The sequence below is a fragment of the Onychomys torridus genome, unplaced genomic scaffold (genome assembly GCF_903995425.1).
Source record: "Onychomys torridus unplaced genomic scaffold, mOncTor1.1, whole genome shotgun sequence".
In the NCBI taxonomy this organism is placed as follows: Eukaryota; Metazoa; Chordata; class Mammalia; order Rodentia; family Cricetidae; genus Onychomys; species Onychomys torridus.
This window is the reverse complement of record NW_023412088.1, coordinates 5,880-14,195: the sequence shown is the minus strand read 5'-3', so window position 1 is coordinate 14,195 and position 8,316 is coordinate 5,880. Positions and strand designations below refer to the sequence as shown.

The 8,316-nt window shown below is 51.9% G+C and overlaps 1 pseudogene; it reads left to right on the top strand.

The window, feature by feature from the left end:
• The first annotated feature begins 2,091 nt into the window (after positions 1–2,091).
• On the top strand, positions 2,092–6,079 carry LOC118575482 (annotated as a pseudogene).
• The last annotated feature ends 2,237 nt before the right edge of the window (positions 6,080–8,316 follow it).

Sequence of the window (8,316 nt, the reverse complement as noted above, 5' to 3'; positions counted from 1 at the left end):
TTTAAAATGTTAATAATAACATAATGCTTTTTGTGACAATGAGACACATCTGCTCCTGGCAGAAGCAATTCACTTCAGAGAAGATGATGGGTATCGAAGAAACCCCATATAGGGTTTGCTTTCAAGAGCTATGGGATAATGCTCTTGTACACTGTAAAGATTTGTTACTTGATTGGTTTAATAAAATCTTGATTGGCCAGCAGCCAGGCAGTAAGTATTGGCAGGGTGCAGACTAGGAGAATTCTGTGAAGAGGAAAGGTGGAGTCAAGGACTCACCAACCAGATGCACAGGAAGCAAGATGAGAATGTAGAATGAGAAAGGCCAAGTCACGTGGCTAACATAGATAAGAATTATGGGTTAATTTAAATGTAAGAGCTAGTTAGTAATAAGCCTGAGCTTCTGGCAAGCATTCATAAGTAATATTACGCCTCTGAATCAATTATCTGGAAAGCAGATGCCAGTATTTGAAAGTTGTTGGCTGGACACAGAAACTTCCACCTAGAGCAAGAGTAGCCATTTCAGCAAGAAACTGGTCTTAACTACTGACAGCATGTGGTACAAATTGGACAAGCAGGACACAAAGGAAAGATTGCTGAACTTTGCCAAGACAAGGTTGGACAGTCTTTCAAAATTCCTACTTCACAGAAAAGTCTGTCAGAAAATCTGGGTCTGTAGGCTGAAGACAGATGTCCTATCATTACAGATGAACCCTGGGGTGACTGACCAGGCAGCCAGGTGTCTCTGTCATTTCACAATTTTGGAAGTTGCTTGCTCAGAACTTTCTGTTTACTCAGGTAATATTATATCCTTCTCAGGTCTCTGACGGAGTTGCAGACTAGATAGTTATACTTACAGTTTTCCTTAGTCTTGATAGAAAGTAAATTAGGTACAAAACTTTGGATTCATCAAGACAGGATAGATAATGGAATGTTTTCCTCTAAATTTGCCAAATATCAATGGAGAGGACATTGTAAATGTATTTCTTACTTGGTAATTGGTTCTATTGTATGTATATTGCATTCTTAGAGTTAAAACCTTTCCTCTTAATTTCCACAAAAGGAGGAAAAGTTATGAAATAATCTTTTCATACTCTGTGAAGAAGCATCACTCTCATTGGTTTAATAAAAGCTGAACAGCCAATAGCTAGTGAGGATTTCCAGCTCAGAGGACTCTGGGAAGAAGAAGGGCAGAGTCATCAGGAGATGTTGAGGAAGCATAACATATAGGAGAAGCTAAGGATGCAGAGCAAGCAGCATTCATGGGCGTTACAAGGTAAAGGTAACCAAGCCAGGAAAAAGAATGTAGATTAAAATATATGGGTGAATTTAAGTTATAAGAACTAATTAGAAACAAGCCTAAGCTATCAAGTGAGCTTTCATAATTAATAAGTCTCCATGTCTGATTTGGAAGCAGGCTGGCAGGACAGAGAAAGACTAGCTATGACCTTCACTCACACTTTAGGAGCTGATGAGATCAGGGAGATGAATGTCACAGGCCTGTGGGACCCTGGATCTGATAACCAAAGTGGCTCCTGAGTTCCTAATGCCTGTGCAGTGTGGACACTGGGCAGAGGGAAATTCTCATGGCAGAGGTACACACTGGGGATTTGAGGTTTCATCCCTGTTCAGTAGTGTGGAGAAAAATTAAATTTAAAATTTTTTCTTTCTATGGATTTTGACTTGATGTCTTTAAATCCAGCCACAAATAACTAAAGTAGAAAGTGAAAACAGAGGTGAGTAGGAACGGAGAGTCATAACAAACAGTGTCTCAAAAGTGCTTGACCAGAGCTGTTAAAACTCCAGTCCCCTCCCAATGAAGTGTCAACAACAGCAACTGCTCCATGAGCCATGTTTTCCCTGGAAGCTCCATGCTCTTAGGTTTCATCCTGACTAACCTGAGGAGACAGTTGTCCTTAGGCGGCTCAGAGACACCATGACAAACATCGCTCCGTCCCGCAGCACAGGGTCCAGCAAAGTCTCAGTCCCCAGGCGGTGAGGTCTCGGGTGGGAGCCCAGGGCTGGGGATCCCCAGGTCCCCAGTTTCACTTCTCCAGCTCCTGACCTGTGTCGGGTCCTTCTGCCCGGACACTGATGACAAGGTTCCTGTTCTCACCCCCATTGGGTGCCGAGATCGCGGAGAACCAATCAGCGTCGCCGCGGTCACGGGTTATAAAGTCCACGCAGCCCCGGAACTCAGAGGCCCAGATCCGAGATGGGGCGGTGGCCCCGCGCACGCTGCTCCTGCTGCTGGCGGCCGCCCTGGCCCCGACCCGGACCCGCGCGGGTGAGTGCGGGGTCGGAGGGACACGACCCTGCGGGGAGGGCGGGGGCGGCCCCGGGGAAGCCGCGGCCCGCGTCGCCGGCCAGACCTCCCGCGTCCCGAGCCCCGCGCCCCGCTCCCCTCCCGGCCCCGCACCCGCCCGGGTCCCGGAGGAGGGTCGGGGTCTCACCGCGCGCCGCCCCCAGGCTCGCACTCGCTGCGGTATTTCGACACCATCGTGTCCCGGCCCGGCCGCGGGGAGCCCCGGTTCATCTCTGTCGGCTACGTGGACGACACGCAGTTCGTGCGCTTCGACAGCGACGCAGAGACTCCGAGGGTAGAACCGCGGGCGCCGTGGGTGGAGCAGGAGGGGCCGGAGTACTGGGAGAGGAGACACGGACGCCAAGGACACGAGCAGACTTTCCGAGTGAACCTGAGGACCCTGCTCGGCTACTACAACCAGAGCGAGGGCGGTGAGTGACCGCGGGTGGAGGTCACGACCCCTCCACGTCCCTGTCCGGGCCGGAGTCGCCCCGGGTCCCGGGTCCGAGGTTCGGGAGGAGAGTCGGGGACGGGACTCGGTTTCCCTTTCGTTTGAGGAGTCCGCGGGTGGGCGGGGCCGCGGCGGTGGGCGGGGCTGACGGGGTGGGCGGGGCTGACGGGTGGGCGGGGCTGACCGCGGGGTCCCCGCAGGCTCTCACACCATCCAGGGATGTCTGGCTGTGACGTGGGGTCGGACGGGCGCCTCCTCCGCGGGTATCAGACGCCTACGACGGCCGCGATTACATCGCCCTGAACGCCGACCTGACGACGTGGACGGCGGCGGACATGGCGGCGCAGATCACCCGGCGCAAGTGGGAGCAGGCTGGTGCTGCAGAGGGAGACAGGGCCTACCTGGAGGGCACGTGCGTGGAGTGGCTGCGCAGATACCTGGAGATCGGGAAGGACACGCTGCAGCGCACAGGTGCAGGGCCGCGGGCAGCTCCTCCCTCTGCCTCGGGCTGGGCTCAGTCCTGAGGAAGAAGAAAGCCCTCAGCTGGGTCATGCCCCTGTCTCAGGGCAGATGGTGTCCCTGGGTCTCCTGCAGCCGCTGTCTGCCATGGCCGCTCCCAGGCCGGGGTCTCTGCCCACACCAGGGTCTGTGGAAACTGAGTCCTGTCGTCTGAGTGTGTCAGCCTTACACAGCAGGACAGGGAGTCTCCCTTTACCTGATGGGAGACATGGACGCCCTGGGCTGGTTCACCAGTTTCTAGAGCTTTGCAAAGATACATTCTCCCAGGTTCCTGTGGGTGAGGTCATCCCTTCTGCACCCCAATTCCCGTCCTATTCACAGAATGGTCACGTGAGCACTGATGCAGGACCCTGGACAAATACTAAATTGGTGTGTGTGTGTGTGTGTGTGTGTGTGTGTGTGTGTGTGTTTTCTTTTCTTTCTTTCGTTCTTTCGTTTAGGTTTTTGTTTGTTTTTTTGTTTGTTTGTTTGTTTTTTGTTTTGTTTTTCTAGACAGGGTTTCTCTAGCTTTGTGCCTTTCCTGGAACTCACTCTGTAGACCAGGCTGGCCTCAAACTCACAGAGATCTGCCTGGCTCTGCCTCCTAGAGCTGGGATTAAAGGCGTGGGCCACCACCTCCCAGCTCTTTTCTTTCTTTCTTGGTTTTTGTTTTTGTTATTTTGAAGTTTTCCTTTTGCTTTCAGTCAGGTTTTTCCCCTCACTGGGGTGATATTGCTTCTCTCTCCCCTCGTGTTATCTGTATCAGTCTCCACAGGAGCCAGGGGGAACTGCTAACGTGGATAATTAGGCACATCAGTGTTTCCTTTAAACCAGAAAGGTTCCTGTGAGCTTAGACTATTTCCTGTCTTATTAACATCCAGAGCCCTCCTGCTCTCCCTCTGCCCCAACAAGTCACAGTGTTCCCCAGTGGATTAGGAATTGAACTTCCTCAGAGACAGGGTCTTCTGCAGCTCCAGGACAGGAGTGACAGGGACGATCCACACACCCCTGTGAGCACCGCTGTGTCCCAGTGAGTGCTGCACTGGGCCCCACTGCACACTTCCAGGGGTCCTGGTGACTATACCTTGTATCTTGTCCCCCAGAGGCAGGGCTTGGGGAGTCATTTTCTCTGGCTGAGTGTCAGAGGTTCACCACATGTGTGCTGCACACTTAGGTGAAGGCTGTTCACTTGGACAGACAGTTAGAACTGGTCAGCAAGATGGCCTCAGTGGTTGTGTCTCAATGTTGACAGCAGTAATTGGTAACATCCTTCATGTAGCTCTTATACCTGATTTCTTATTTTTATATGAATTAATAACATATTAATTATTTTCCATTCCTTCTCATCTTTTACCACCTACCTTACACTATAGAACATCACATGAGGAAGGCCCTGTTGACCTGCTGGCTCATGTGGATTCTCTCTCAGCTACTGAGTCCACCCAGGAAAATGTGCAGTTCTGTGATGAGGGGACCAGCTCTACCTGAGGTCACTAGTGTGATGACAGAATTGTCCAAACAGACACAGTTTAGTGTCATCATTGGTTTAATTTTGTCTTTGCAGATTTCAGTTTATCTTGTTAAATGTGGGATTCTTAAATCTTCCACACAGATCCCCCAAAGGCACATGTGACCCATCACCCCATACTGAAAGGAGATGGCACCCTGAGGTGCTGGGCCATGGGCTTCTACCCTGCTGAGATCTCTGTGACCTGGCAGAGGGATGGGGAGGATCTGATTCAGGACATGGAGCTGGTGGAGACCAGACCTTCTGGGGATGGAACCTTCCAGACGTGGGCAGCTGTGGTGGTGCCTTCCGGGGAGGAGCAGAAATACACATGCCATGTGGACCATGAGGGGCTGACACAACCCCTCACCCTAAGATGGGGTAAGGAGGGTGTGGGTGCAGAGCTTGGGTCAGGGAAAGCTGGAGCCTTCTCCAGACCCTGAGCAGGGTCAGGGCTGAGAGCTGGGGTCATGACCCTCACCTTCCCCTCCTGTCCTTCCCTTCCAGAGCCTCCTCAGTCCACTGTCCCCATATGGCAATCATTGCTGGGTCTCATTGTCCCTGCAGCCATCATTGGAGCTGTGGTGGCTGTTGTGAGGAGGAGGAGGAGAATCACAGGTAGGAAAGGACAGGGTCTGGTTCTCTCTCAGCCCCTTTCAGAAGGGTGCTCTGCCTCATTAAGGGGAACATCCACAGCCCTCATTGCTCCTGTCTCTGACCTGGGTCTGCTGTCAGTTCTGGAACCTTCCTAGGGTTGGGATCTTCCCTGGTCTCTCACAGCTTTTCTTCTCACAGGTGGAAAGGGAGGGATCTACACTCCAGCTCCAGGTAAGTGTGGGGAGTGGGATTGTCCCTGAAGCCCAGGGGGTGAAGCTGGAGTATGCCAACCCATAATACCAACTACAGTGAAATCTTCTAGAGGCCATGTTTTCACCTTCCTGTGACTATATGTAATTTTACCCCAGGCAGGGACAGTGCCCAGAGCTCTGATGTGTCTCTCCCAGACTGTAAAGGTGACACTCTGGATCTGATTTTGGGAGGGGCCAAGTGGACGTGATTGTGGTTCAGGGACTCCCAGAATCCCCTCTGAGTGAGTGGTGGGTTGTTGGAATGTTGTCTTCACAGTGATTGTTCATGACTCTTGTTTGTAGCGTGAAGACAGCCGCCCGGCCTGACAGAGTGACAGAGATGTGCTCAGGTGTCTCCTGTGATGTCCAGAGCCCCTCAGTTCACTCTCAGCAACAAGTCTGATGTTCCCTGTGACCCTAGGGGCTCAATGTGAAGACCTGGGAGCCCAGCCACCCCTGCACACCAGGACCCTGTCCCTTGCACTGTTATATTCCCTTCCACAGCCAACCTTCCTGGTCCAGCAGACAGGAAGGGACATCTGCATCCTGTCACCTCCATGCTGCCCTGAGCTGCAGCCCCTGACTCCCCACTGAAAATAAGAATCTAAATGTCAACTTGATTGTTCACGTCCTTGATCTGACAGATTGATTGGCGGGTAAATTAAATGATTGAAATACTTAGAGTTTGTGGTGTAAATAAATGGCATCATGGAGAACCTTCTAGAATCTGTGTTCTTTGTGCTGTGTATCTGGTGGACAAGATGAGGCTGTGGGAGCTGAGTGTGAACAGGGCTGTGCCCAGGTGGAGCTCAGTCCATTGCTGGCTGTGACATGGTCACTCCTCAGCTCTGTCACCTCCTGGTCTGTTCTCTTCATCACTTGAACCACATGCTGAGAGTCTGTGATCACAGGGACACTGGGATGACAGAGCCTTGTCCTGTCCCCAGGACTGTGAACAGCCAGGACTGCTGTGACTAGACCTGTTCTTGTTCCTGTGAGTGGTGCCTCTCTCATCCCCCTTTGGGGTCCCTGAGTGACAGCATTAACAGGTGTTTGTCCATCCTTGTCCCCCCAAGGCCCAACTAAGCCACTGTACTCACTTGACTGTGGGCTGAGAACATGAACTTCAGTCTCCTGAGCTCCTGCCTCCTTCCAGGCGCCTCCCTGGAGGTTCTCTCCTTCTTTCCCATCTTTCAGAATCTAACCTGGGTTGTAGGATGGGCAGAGAGGAGGTATCCACAGGGTCTCATCTCAGATCTGTCCTGTTGGATCTGTGTCTGCCCAAGGTCCCCTCTCCCTCCCTGGCTCTGGGAATCCTCCTGCTGCCTGCAGTGGTGACTCAGGGATTTACAGGCTGAGTTTGCTGGAGATTTTAGTGTATTTAAAAGAAGTGGTCCAGGGGTTGGGGATTTAGCTCAGTGGTAGAGGGCTTGCCTAGCAAGCGCAAGGCCCTGGGTTCGGTCCTCAGCTCTGGAAAAAAAAAGTGGTCCAGGGACTGCAGAAATGGCTCAGGGGTTGACAGCACTTGCGGCTCTTGCAGAGGACCCGGGTTCGAACCCCAGCACCCACACCGTGATTCACACCATCCATACACACTTCCAGTACTCCTGTGCTCACCAGATAGGCACATGGTACAAAAAACATACAGGCAAGAGACACTCATAGACATAAAATTAATGAATCTTTAAAAAATAGATTGTGGGAACATCAGAGATGAAATTACTTCATCCCTGCTCTGGTTTTTCATCCGGACCCTGCAGTTTTCTCTTCTAGCTTTGTGACCTCGAGTCAGGAGCTCCAGGAGTTTAGCTGAGATGTTTGAAGCCCAAGAAAGTGACAATCTCTGTCACAATGCTGCCATCTTTGTCTTGTGAGGGATGATGACTTCAGTGCCTGGGATCCAGCAGACATTCATACCCAATAAATGTTTGATGAATGAATAAAAATATAATTAGGATCATGGATCAAAGACAGAAAGACAGGTGGAGAGGGAGGGAGGAATTTGCTGAGGGAAAGCTCAGGTGACCCTGACCTCAGTGTGAGGGGACCTGGTGCTGCACTCCACACACCAGCATTTGGCCTGAGGTTGTGTTAATCAAGGGAGCTTCTGTAGAAGAGGGAGGTGAGTGTGTGAATTTTCCTCTAGACTGAAACATCCCTGCTGGAGCCAGGACCAGCTGATGAGGCCCAGGAAACACAAGAAGCTACAGGTTCAGGAGCTGACACAATGTAGGGCTCCCCTCTCAGGGTTAAACCAGCTGCAGCTCCTGAGGGAGAGGAGACTGCTGAGTGGAGCTGCTGGGAGCTGTGCAGGGGACTGCAGTGATGCAGCTGGGCGAGTGGACATGCACGCTGGGGTGGGCACCTCAGTGGTTATCCCCTGAAACACCCACGATCCTGTGAGTGACCAGTGAGCTCAGGGTTCAGCAAGCTGACTCTGGATGGATGTTTTCCTGGGTCTGCTGTCACTGTCTCCATCTGGGGTGGAGGAAATCCACTCCTCAAGCAGGGGACACAGCTGTGTCCATTGTGATCAGTCCACAGAGTCTGTTCCAGATGTGTGATCTAAGTCCTGTTTCGAAGACACACTGGGGAGTAATACAGAGTTGCTGGTCTCCTGGAGCAAGCGCTGTGGTGGGAAGATGCCTGTGACACAGTGTAAGGGAATAAACAAGGACAGGTTGTATCAGGAGGTGGAGGGCAGAAGGGA